Source organism: Grammomys surdaster, unplaced genomic scaffold (genome assembly GCF_004785775.1).
Source record: "Grammomys surdaster isolate TR1022 unplaced genomic scaffold, NIH_TR_1.0 187, whole genome shotgun sequence".
Taxonomy (NCBI): domain Eukaryota; kingdom Metazoa; phylum Chordata; class Mammalia; order Rodentia; family Muridae; genus Grammomys; species Grammomys surdaster.
The window spans coordinates 3,310,980-3,321,711 of NW_021604632.1; positions in this window are offsets into that span (position 1 = coordinate 3,310,980).

Sequence of the window (10,732 nt, forward strand, 5' to 3'; positions counted from 1 at the left end):
CATGTCTACCTGAATGCTGCCATGCTTTCTACCATGATGATAATAAGCTAAACCTCTGAAACTGTAAGCCAACCCCAATTAAATGTTATCTTTTATAAGAGTTGCTGTTGTCATGGTGCCTCTTCACAGCAATAGAAACCCTAACTAAGACACATTTTTGCGAGTCTATGAATCAGTCCTGCACTAATCTACCTTGTTTTGGTTTTAAAAAGCCAAATCTCTCTACTTTTTAATTTTCCGTCCTTCTTATCAGATATTTAATTAAATCCCAGAGTGCCTAAAATTTCTCTGCCATTTTCTACGAACATGTGGGTATTACATCTCTTATTTGAATTCCTCTTTACATCACCAGAGGATGCATATGCAAGCACTCAATATTTATTAAGAAATTTAAATTGCAGACATGAGAACAAATACATGTAAGCTTTGGATGATGTGTTGATCTTCCTTTAGAGATACCAAATTAATATTTACTTCTATGACTATTTAGTTATTCACTAAAGACGAATTACTGAAAAACGTCAGTAAAGCAATTACGGCAGAAAAAGAGGAAGAATAAATATAGACAACACTCCCGCACAAATTTTAGGAAATAATTATGAAAGAAAATGTCACCCTCAGAGCAAATAGAAATTACTTAATATATAAATACAAATAGGGAGTCTATGGGGGGGATCACACTTCTAATTATATATCTTTCTTTCCTATGATGCGAAATGCAGGCATCAAAGTGCATACATTTAAACATTCTTTGCACAGAAGCCAGGGCAATGTATTTAGCATCCAATGCATAATAAGTGGTCAGTACATAATTGCAAATGTCATTCAACTTTGGTAGCTTCCTAGTTCCACTTGCCACCAAGGAGAAAAACAAAAAAGGACTCAGCCTCAGTTCACAATAGACCTTCGAGTTACCGTCAAGTTGAATACAATTAGAATTACAATTAAATGCTATATCATTTTTTTAAAGAAAATTATTTCTCCATCAAGTTTTACAATGGCCTTTGGCATAGCACGCTGAAATTGGAACCTGAGAATAAAATCTCGGTTAAATGAAAAGCTCAAATTAGCTGACAATTTTCATACTTCAGAATCTCCCCATGTATATTTCTCCAGTGACCTTTCTAATGACAAAGCCAGAAACGATAGTCAATTAAATTTATATCCCAAGGCACACTATAAATTTGTCAGGCTCAAAACAAATGCACTGTGAAGTTCATAAAATCAGTTCTAGGTACCAGGGAATGGGTAAAAAGAAGGTAGTCAGTCAGGCCTTAGTGTTCACATGAACATCCACTTAATGATGCTCATATCTACATGAGGGTGAAGAACTAAAAGCAGCCTTCAGTGCTGCTTACCATCTCTCGTTAAAGTACCCCAGTTTAGTTCCACTTCAATCCCCACAGGACAATATGACACCATTGGAAGTCATGCAATTCATGTGTGTTAGGGCCCCCTTAGTGATTCTTGGAAGGCGCAGACACTAGTGAAATGGGTCTCCGTGTGTGTGGTCTTACACATGTATGTAGGAGAAATGCGCAGGTATGTATGCATTGGAGGCCAGAGGTCAATGCTGCGTGCCTTTGATCACTCTCCACATGATGCAAAGTGTCTCACTGAACCTTGAGCTTAGTGATTTGGCTAGAGTATCTGGCCAGCAAGTCCCAGGGATATTATTTCCACCTCCTTCCTCATCTCTGGGGTTATGGGTAAATGTCACTATGCTCAGCTTTCACATGAGAGTAGGGGAACAAATTCAGGTCCTCATGCTTGTACACCAAGCACTCCCCCCCCAGAGTCATCTCCCCAGCTTTCTTATGACCTTTTTGATGAGGCGGTGTAATTAGGATTGAGGGGTTTGGTGATCAGCCACTCTTGAATGATGACATCATGCCTTGCTCTTAGTTTGGTCAAATTTTCATTTACAGTGGATTTTGTTTCATGCTTCCCACATTTGCAAAATTATTCATGATTTTCTGATTCCCATTTAACTTCTAGAGTCGTACGTTGGCATCTGATAGGGCCCTGTTTCAGAAGCCAGGTTTTAAAAAAAAAAAAAAAAAGGGTCCACAAGGCAATGTTCTTTAAGGAACAAATAAATGTCTGATCTTTCAGGGAAGTATTACCAGGGCAATTTTGACATTATGAAAGTTGTTAGCTTATATTTAGAGAATTGTCTAAGGGCTAACCTGTGTCTAATCTTCACTAACTTTGCAGGAGAAAGAAATCCCACATGTGAGTTGAGTTAGACGTTCAGCCACAGACACAAATGGAACCAAATCCCCTTCTAAGCCTCAACAGGTGTTTCTCAGATGTAGGCACCTACTGTAGTTTGGCATTTCCCATGCAAAACATGAATCTGGTCATTTCCCATCATAAAGAATTCTAAAAGCAGGTTTCACTGGCAATAGAGATTATTAGAAATAAAATAATTCTAGAAACTTACATTTTTACCTCTCTCTATTTTGTAAAGATTTCTCTCATACTTACATTCAAAATAAATTCTTGTGTTCCATTAGCATTAAATATTTATCTTGATGTGCAAGCATGATGGGGTATTAGAAAGTCTAAGCTAAAGTTTAAACCATTAAGAAAGCAGAGAGGTTGCGGTTGCTGTTTTTATGTAAGCAGGGATAGGAGAAAGCTCTTTAAGAATCACTCAATGACTCCAAACAACGTTTTTCAACTGCTGCAATAGTGAGAGAGAATTTGGCTTCAGTATGAGGCCGCGTTTCAATTATATTTCCTGCAGAAAATAACTGCAACTTGTGTGAACTTTTCCCTCCATAATACCTTGACCCATTTGTAGAAACCCACCTGCTGGCAACATGATAAATCACTGCAAGTCACCACCTCAGACCAGAAGAATACAGCAAACCAATCAGAATCTTCAAAAACGCCATCAAAGGCAATGTCTGGGATTTAATCTCAAATTTTGTTCAGATGGGAATTATTATAGGCCTGTCCTTTTTAGTGACAAAGAAAGTATTTATTTGATAGGCCATTACTGAAAGTCCACCACTAATAAAGTACTATCAAGAAAACAAAGAAGATTTGGGCAATATTTCTATTGTGATGTCAACTATCTCATTCTATGGAAATAGTCATAATTACTACAGGTTTAGTGAATAGAAGAGCCAACCAGAAAGGATGAGAAAGAGCCATAAAGAAACAAGTACCATCTTGAGAGAGATGTTTAAGTACTGTTAATTAATGATACATGATAAAGAAAGACATGAAACAGATATTTTCCAAGCAAAACTATTTCATCTGAAGATTTGGTTCTTAGAATATACTTAAAAATCTCAGGCAGCATACTGCTCATTGGTAGAGAGCCTACCAAGTATTACTAGGCTCAATCCTCAACAATGAAAAAAATTTTTTTTAATCAAATAGGAAAACAGCCTTGTCAATATCTCTTTTAGAAAGATAACATTGATGGCAATTTATTTGTGATCTCCAAAGGGAAATCTGTCCACTCTGGTCAGGGATAGACAGGGAACAAGAAAATCAAGTAGGGTTGATTGATTTTCAGTTCACATGTATCATTTCAAGTGCGTTGTTTTTATAATGTGCATAATATCTTAGTTCAATAGAACATGTGCATAATTTTAAAGGAGGCAGGAAGAACATGTACCTTCCTTCAACTGTTTGATTTCCCACAAGCATTTCAATTCTAACACTAAGAATAATATTAACACTGCTTGCATCAACAGCGCTGTCTTTATCTAGGTAGATATTAGAGGTGATACATACCAGGATGTCTTGAGAAACAGCATATGGAACCAGATTGGGTTAAAGTAACCTTGCTATCACCCTAAAGTTTTTATTACACTGAAGAAGTTGAACAATAGCATATAATCAATAACTAAACTTAAAAGTGATATGTTTGCTTGACAAGTGTTAATCTCCAATGTTAACTTGATTGGACTTAGAATCCCTTTAAAAACACTCTGGTGTGTGTGTGTGTCTGTCAGGGCATCAACAAGGAGGTGTAACTACAGAGAAGAGATTCACCCTAAATATAGCCAGCACCATCACATAGGTTGGGGTCACCCAATGAACGAGAAGGAGACGGAGGAAAGGAACAGGTCAGATTAGTGTCACTATTATCTGTTTTCAATCTCCTAACCCTAACCATAATCCTAACCATAACCATAACCCAACTCCCTAGACCAGGGTATTCACTATCATGATAGACTGTATTCCTCTGAACTGTGAGCCCAAATACATACTTCTTCCCCTAATTAACTCCAGGGTATTTAATCATAGCAACATTAAGAGCAGCCAATATAGAAAATCAGCAGAAAGCAGGGCCATGAAGTCTGGATGTCTCTGGTGCTTATTTTCAGAAGGAATTCAAAAAATGTTAGAAGCTGTGGGCTAGAGGAAGCCTAGAGTGCTTTAAACAGAACCTAATAGGTGATTCTCGTGGGACTTTGGAAGAGCACATTTTGGTGGAAATGTGAACAGTAAGGTCAGGCTCGTGAGGTTAATAGAGGGAGCAAAGACATTGTCTGGAATTGGACTACAGAAGCCACTGATGTCACATTCTGGGGAGAAAAAAAAATCTGCCTTTAGTCTTCCCATGTCTGATAACATGAATTGGATAACTGGCACAGTTATTTAGAAGATGAACATTTTAAAAGGCAGACTAGCATTCAGGCTATGTCATGGTTAATGCTCAGGTTCACAGTGAAGGAGAGCACCGGGCAGAGCAGAAGAGCATGCAAAGCATGGGGTTTGGTCAGGAAAGGGGGCATAAGAAAGCTTAAAGTCCAGACAAGGAGGTCTAGACAAAGTATTTGTAACAGTTAAAGAGCTTAGCACAAGAATCGATCCTCTCTTTGCACTGAGACAATGAGAAAGATACCTTGGAGACAAGACCCTACCATCAAAGGCTCTACAGGTAAAGCTTACATGGTCATGGAAACCCCAAGGTTCTGGAGAGGACAACACTATGGTACATCTTCCAAGAAAATCTGCAAGAATAGGGTCAACCCAAAAGAGAGACTTCATGCTCAAGACAGCCAGACTGAGAGTGGGAGCTACTAGTGACTGTGAATTCCTGATGATGTTTATTAAGTCACAGACCACAGATGCCAGATAAGGAGTTACAGAGTTTGGTCTTGTTTTGCCCTGGTCTTTCCTTTCTATGCTTTCCTTTTTGGAATGGGAATATCTACTCTGTGCCAATATATATTGGAAGGATGTAGATTGGATTTGAGATTTATTATCTGTAGAAGCTCACCATTAAGAGCTTGCTTTGGCATTCAGAAAAGACATTAGAGTTTCGAAGCATGCCATTGCTGTTGGAAGTGGGGGTGGGGGTGGGGGTGTGGCTCTTGCTGATGGAACTCAATGCAGTTTGCATCATGAGATGTTGTAGATGTTTGGACTGGGAATGAAACCTGCAGCTTGAACATGCTACACTCAAATGTCAAGTTGACCAGGGATGACTTGAGATGGTTAATTCTTATTGTCAATATGACTTGATTTAGAATAACCTAGATGATAGACTTCTGTGCATGTTGGGGATGGGAACCTTTCCAAAGAGAACTGACTGAGAGAAGGAAACTGAATGCAGGATGCACTGTCCCATGAGCTTAAGTCGCAAACTGAACCAAGGGAGGATTACATTCTCTCTTTCTTTCCTGGGAACCGCAAGATCATGCCACTTCTGCTGTAGCAGGGAACTACATTTCCTCTGAGCCAGGAGGCAAAAATAATCCCTTCTGTCATTCAGTTGCTTTTTGTCAGCCATTTTGTCACATTTTGACAAAGAAAAGTACCTGATATTCTAAATATTCTTAAACAGATGGGGAAGGTAGAGACCCTGAGATGATTTCAATGCTTTGGCGCAAGTCGAAGTGGTATGGCATGTCCCAACGAACAAAATTTTCAAATTAAGGCAATTGAAGTTGAAAATGAAAATTCCTAAGATATGACTAAACACACACACACACACACACACACACACACAAAAACCAACCACAGATCTGTGGTTTTGTTCAGTCTCTTCATGATGCTTATTTGCAAGCAAAGTAAATTTAACTAGCCCAGAGTGCAGAGTTCCCTCCAAGATCTAGATTTTCCTGTTGAAATGATACAGTTGCCTAAACATTGATACCTTACAGCACATGTGCACCTTTAACATCTCAGCTCTTTTCCAGTCCAGGGAACACATATAGCTGACAGTTATCTCTCAGTGAAGGGGATTTCCTGCCACAGACAAAGGAGTTAATACACATCTCTAAGTATATCCACCATTTGTGAAGCTTTTCACTCGGGATTTAAATTTTCTTTTTAAAGCTTCTCTAGAGCCAACTTTCCTCACAATAAACTACGATTTAAAACTTGGGAATGAGGACACGGGATGGCTTTGTGCCACTTTATTATCATATTGAAATAGTAACAATCCTTCACAAAGCAACTGTAAATTCTAAAGGGAAATGTGTATTTACACAATCTTTATCCGCGTCCAGACTCTGTGTGGCTTGATATCAACTTGCAAGCTTCTGTCTGTTAAATCTGCCAGTTATTTCTAGCTTGTACAAAGACAAGCCTTAAAATCAGGTTTGTGCCGCCCTGTGGAATACTGGCAACTTTTCACTATCCTAAGCTGCTATTCTCCCCTTCTATGTTTAGAGAGACATCATCTCTTGAGGTCTTTTGGGGCTCAACTTAAATAGTGTGCTTTTCTACTCGTTAATAGAGTAGATATTTAAATATGGTTCCTCTATAACAGTATGAGTGATCTTTAATCATCCTTTAAAAATTATTCTTTTGAAATAACTAATATATGCTGAGAGTTAAATGTCACACATGTTATTGACTCATGGTTTATAAAGTCAAAACAATGAGAAATATTGTACAGTTATTCCCCTTATTATAAGAGATACATCCTAAGATTTCCCCAGGATACATCTGAAACTATAGAAAACACTAATGTTATACATTCTGGTTTGTTTGTTTTTTTTTTTTATACTCACCTGTGATTATGTTTGATCACATGTTAGATATAAGAAAGCAATAATATTACCTCACAGCTGAATATGGTCATTATAACAATGTGCTACAATAAAGGTCATTTTAAACTTATGAACATTTATTTCTGGAGGTGGTTTTTTGTTTGTTTGTTTAATATTTCCAGACAATGGTTTGCATTGGGTAACTGAAACCATCCAAATCAAAACCACAGGTAAGAGGAACTACTGTCACCCACATTTTAAAAAAACAAAATGGTATAATTGGGTAAATATCAAAACATAGGAAACATAGTTTGCCATAAGAGCTACTAGTCACCAATCACCTCTTTGACTGAAGGACCATGAACCCACGAAGTTAGGCTAAACTCTTAGCCTTCAAAACTCGGAGAATACATAACTTCCTTGTTCTATGAGATTCCTAATTTATGCTTCATTTTTCACTGTCAAACTTTGATATTTTTTTCCTTACTCTGTATGTGATGCTTTAATTCAAATTATCCCATGAATCAATTAAGGTCTAAATGGTTGAAATTGTCAGGATCCCCATTCTCCCAAATATTTTTTTTAAATCATATTCAGTCATTCGCAGAATTCTATAGGATTCACCTCTGTGAACATGTGGGTGATAAGAAATAATAGGATTTTTGACTTCTGCCTTTCCAACTGTTGGTATTCCTAATTGAACTTAACTCTCATTTCATTGTAATCTGAAATACAGCCTCAATAAGGCATCTCCACCCACATTAAGGCAGGGCATTACTATTATTTGTCCGGTTTAACAAATTTAAAATCGTAGGAGAAAAAGTATGTGTGTTCTTAAATGTGTGTTAAATACTGTCATTCTCTGTGCTCTGTTTCCCTCACATGGTTTTTATAAAGCAAATACGCCTTTAAACTGAAATGGATGCAACAGCGAACACAAGCTTAAAATTCCATTTTTTTTTCTTTCTGTAACCCACTGATTAGTACCCACACTACCGTATCTGGCTGGGACACCAAATCACACAACTGTGTCTCCAAAATCACTCTTAGAGGAGAAGAATCTAATGAACTCTCCTCCATTCAATTCCTTCACAAAGTCACCATGCCTTAGATGTAACTTGAATCTTTCTTGCCTCCCTGCTTGCTCTGGTATACTGCGTAGTGAGTAGATTTATTTATGGGCCATAACCTTTAGCTACCAAATAGAGAAAAAAAAAAACAAAACTCCACATGCCTCCCCGTATTTTTCTCCCTTTTTGGCAGAAAATAAAACTGAGATGTATTTCCACAGTAAATCCAAATGTCTTCTGTATTACCAGGTTTTAAAAGGTTATGTACGTTAGCTATTACATCATTGTTTGAAGTACATTAGCGCTCTCAAAAACAGCTGCCTTCAATCTCTATTGTCATAAAAAGAGCAACCGCACAGTCTGTGCTTTTTCTAATGGCTTTAAAATGTATATTAACTTAGAAATTCTGATCCACACTAATGTTTGTGTACCATAATATAGAATATTAATGGAAAGCATAAAGGAGTAGAAATCTCTACAAAACAGGGCAGAAGGAGAAACTTCTGTCTCTCAAAGTGTTTTGGTCTCAAAATGCTTCCCCTTGGCAAGAGAGATGTTTTTATAAAAAGCTTTATGAAGTGAAGTTACTAATAGATCCGCGTATTTAGCACAGGAGGGGAGAATAGATTAGAGCCAGCGATTCCGACAAACTTTTCTAGATAAGAAAAGTTACGATGCCAGGCGGTGGTGATACACACCTTTAATCCTAGCACTCCAGAGGCAGAGATAGGTGGATCTCCGTGAGTTCGAAGCCATCGTGGTGTACAGAGATAGTTCCAGAATTGCCAAGGCTACATAGAGAAACTTTGCCTTGAAAACGATAAAAGAAAAGTTGTGGTCTTCGTTTGCACATAGAGGCAGGTCTATCTTCTATGGCCGACTTCTCATTGAAGACTGTCCTACTGTGAATGGGAAGTCAGAAGACCCAGGCAATATGGACTAAATATTAGTACTTTACCTGTATCTACCAAACAAGAATTTCTGGGGCTTTAAACCAGTTTCCCTATAGCAAAAATGTCCCCAAACATTGGGTGTACTTTTTTTTCTCTGAAGACTATGATCTTTGGGATTTAACTGGGAACACTATCTGGCTTACTTGGCTGGAAAATGGAAAAGTCATCCTTGCCAAGTATGTCTCTAATATCCAACTCACAATGTAAGAATGAAATGTTCAGAGAGCTGTCAGGATTCCTACTTGTGCCTCCTTCCTCTTTTTGGAAGAATAAACACAAAAGAAAACCCAGTTTGTTTTTTACTTTTGTTTTTTTATTTTGCTTGTTTTTTTTTTAAAGAGGATAAAATTCCAGCAGTTACAAGAAGCTCTTTCTGCAGGATATAATTCATCACAAATGGGACTAGTGCTGTACTGTGGATCAGAGTGGAAAGAGGCATCGTGAACATTTCTTACGTGGTATCACTTGTCTGAGCCAGGGAGAGGACACACACACATGCACATGCACACATACACACACGCACACACACATGCACACACATACGCACATACATATACACACACACACTCATGCATGCACACACACACACACTCGTGTGTGCCTAATGAGCAGAATGGCATCAGGCATGGCTTTCTTAAGCCTGAAGAAGATGGGAAGGTTTTATGAAAATAAAAGTATAATGTCCAGATATTCTGTGGATCTTGTTTTCTTCCCAAATATTATTAGCAATGATTTATAAGATTTTTGTTTTTAATTAAAATAAGCATGTACCTGTGTAGGTGTATGTGTGTATAAGACAATTGTGCATGGAGGTCAGAAGGGGGCATTGGATCCCTTGGAGCTGGGGTTACTGGCTGTTATAAACTGGAAACTGAACTCAGGTCTTCTGTAAGGCATTAAGAGGAATAGCCACTTAACTACTGAGCCATCTCTTCAGTCCTTTCGTGGTTCTCTTGATGGAGATATTAAGCTTGACCATGGTAAGAATACAATCTTGGTTTCTAGAGGAGCAGCCAGCTGTCTTGCAAGCACTCAGTAAGAAGGAGTTCAATGCATACGTTCTGTGAAGAAATTCACAAGTCACCTTGGGATTTGCAGTTCATAGGCTGTGTTCAAGGGCTTTGTATACAAAAAAAGTGATGGAAGAAAATACTAGAAGAAAAATTTTGAATCATGATACCTGAGGAGCTGAGCAAAGTTTTTACCACACAGATTGAGGGAAAGGAAGAGAAGGGAAATTATACTCTGACAGTTGGATGCGTTTGGATCACAAGAAATAATGCTATTTGATTATTAAAGTGATATTGTTACTTGGTTTATTTTTAGCTTTGATTGTGCAGCCTTTGAATAAAGGTATTTTATAAGCTTGGTATTAGGGAGATTTATAAGGGGTGGGAAAGGTGAGGCATTTGCCACAAAAGCTTGGCAACTTGAATTCATTCCCCAGAATCCAGATAGAGGAAGGGAGAGAACCAATTCTATAAGGTTGTCCTCTTACATCCACATGGGTGTTCACATACATGCATCAAACATACACACACACACACACACACACACTAGCAATAAATAATAATAAATAAAAGTATGTATGTGTGTATATATATATGACATGTGTATGTATGTTGGTTGAAATTATCATATATATATATATATATATATATATAGAGAGAGAGAGAGAGAGAGAGAGAGAGAGACAATATATATATTCTAATAATGCCTACATATATATATATATATA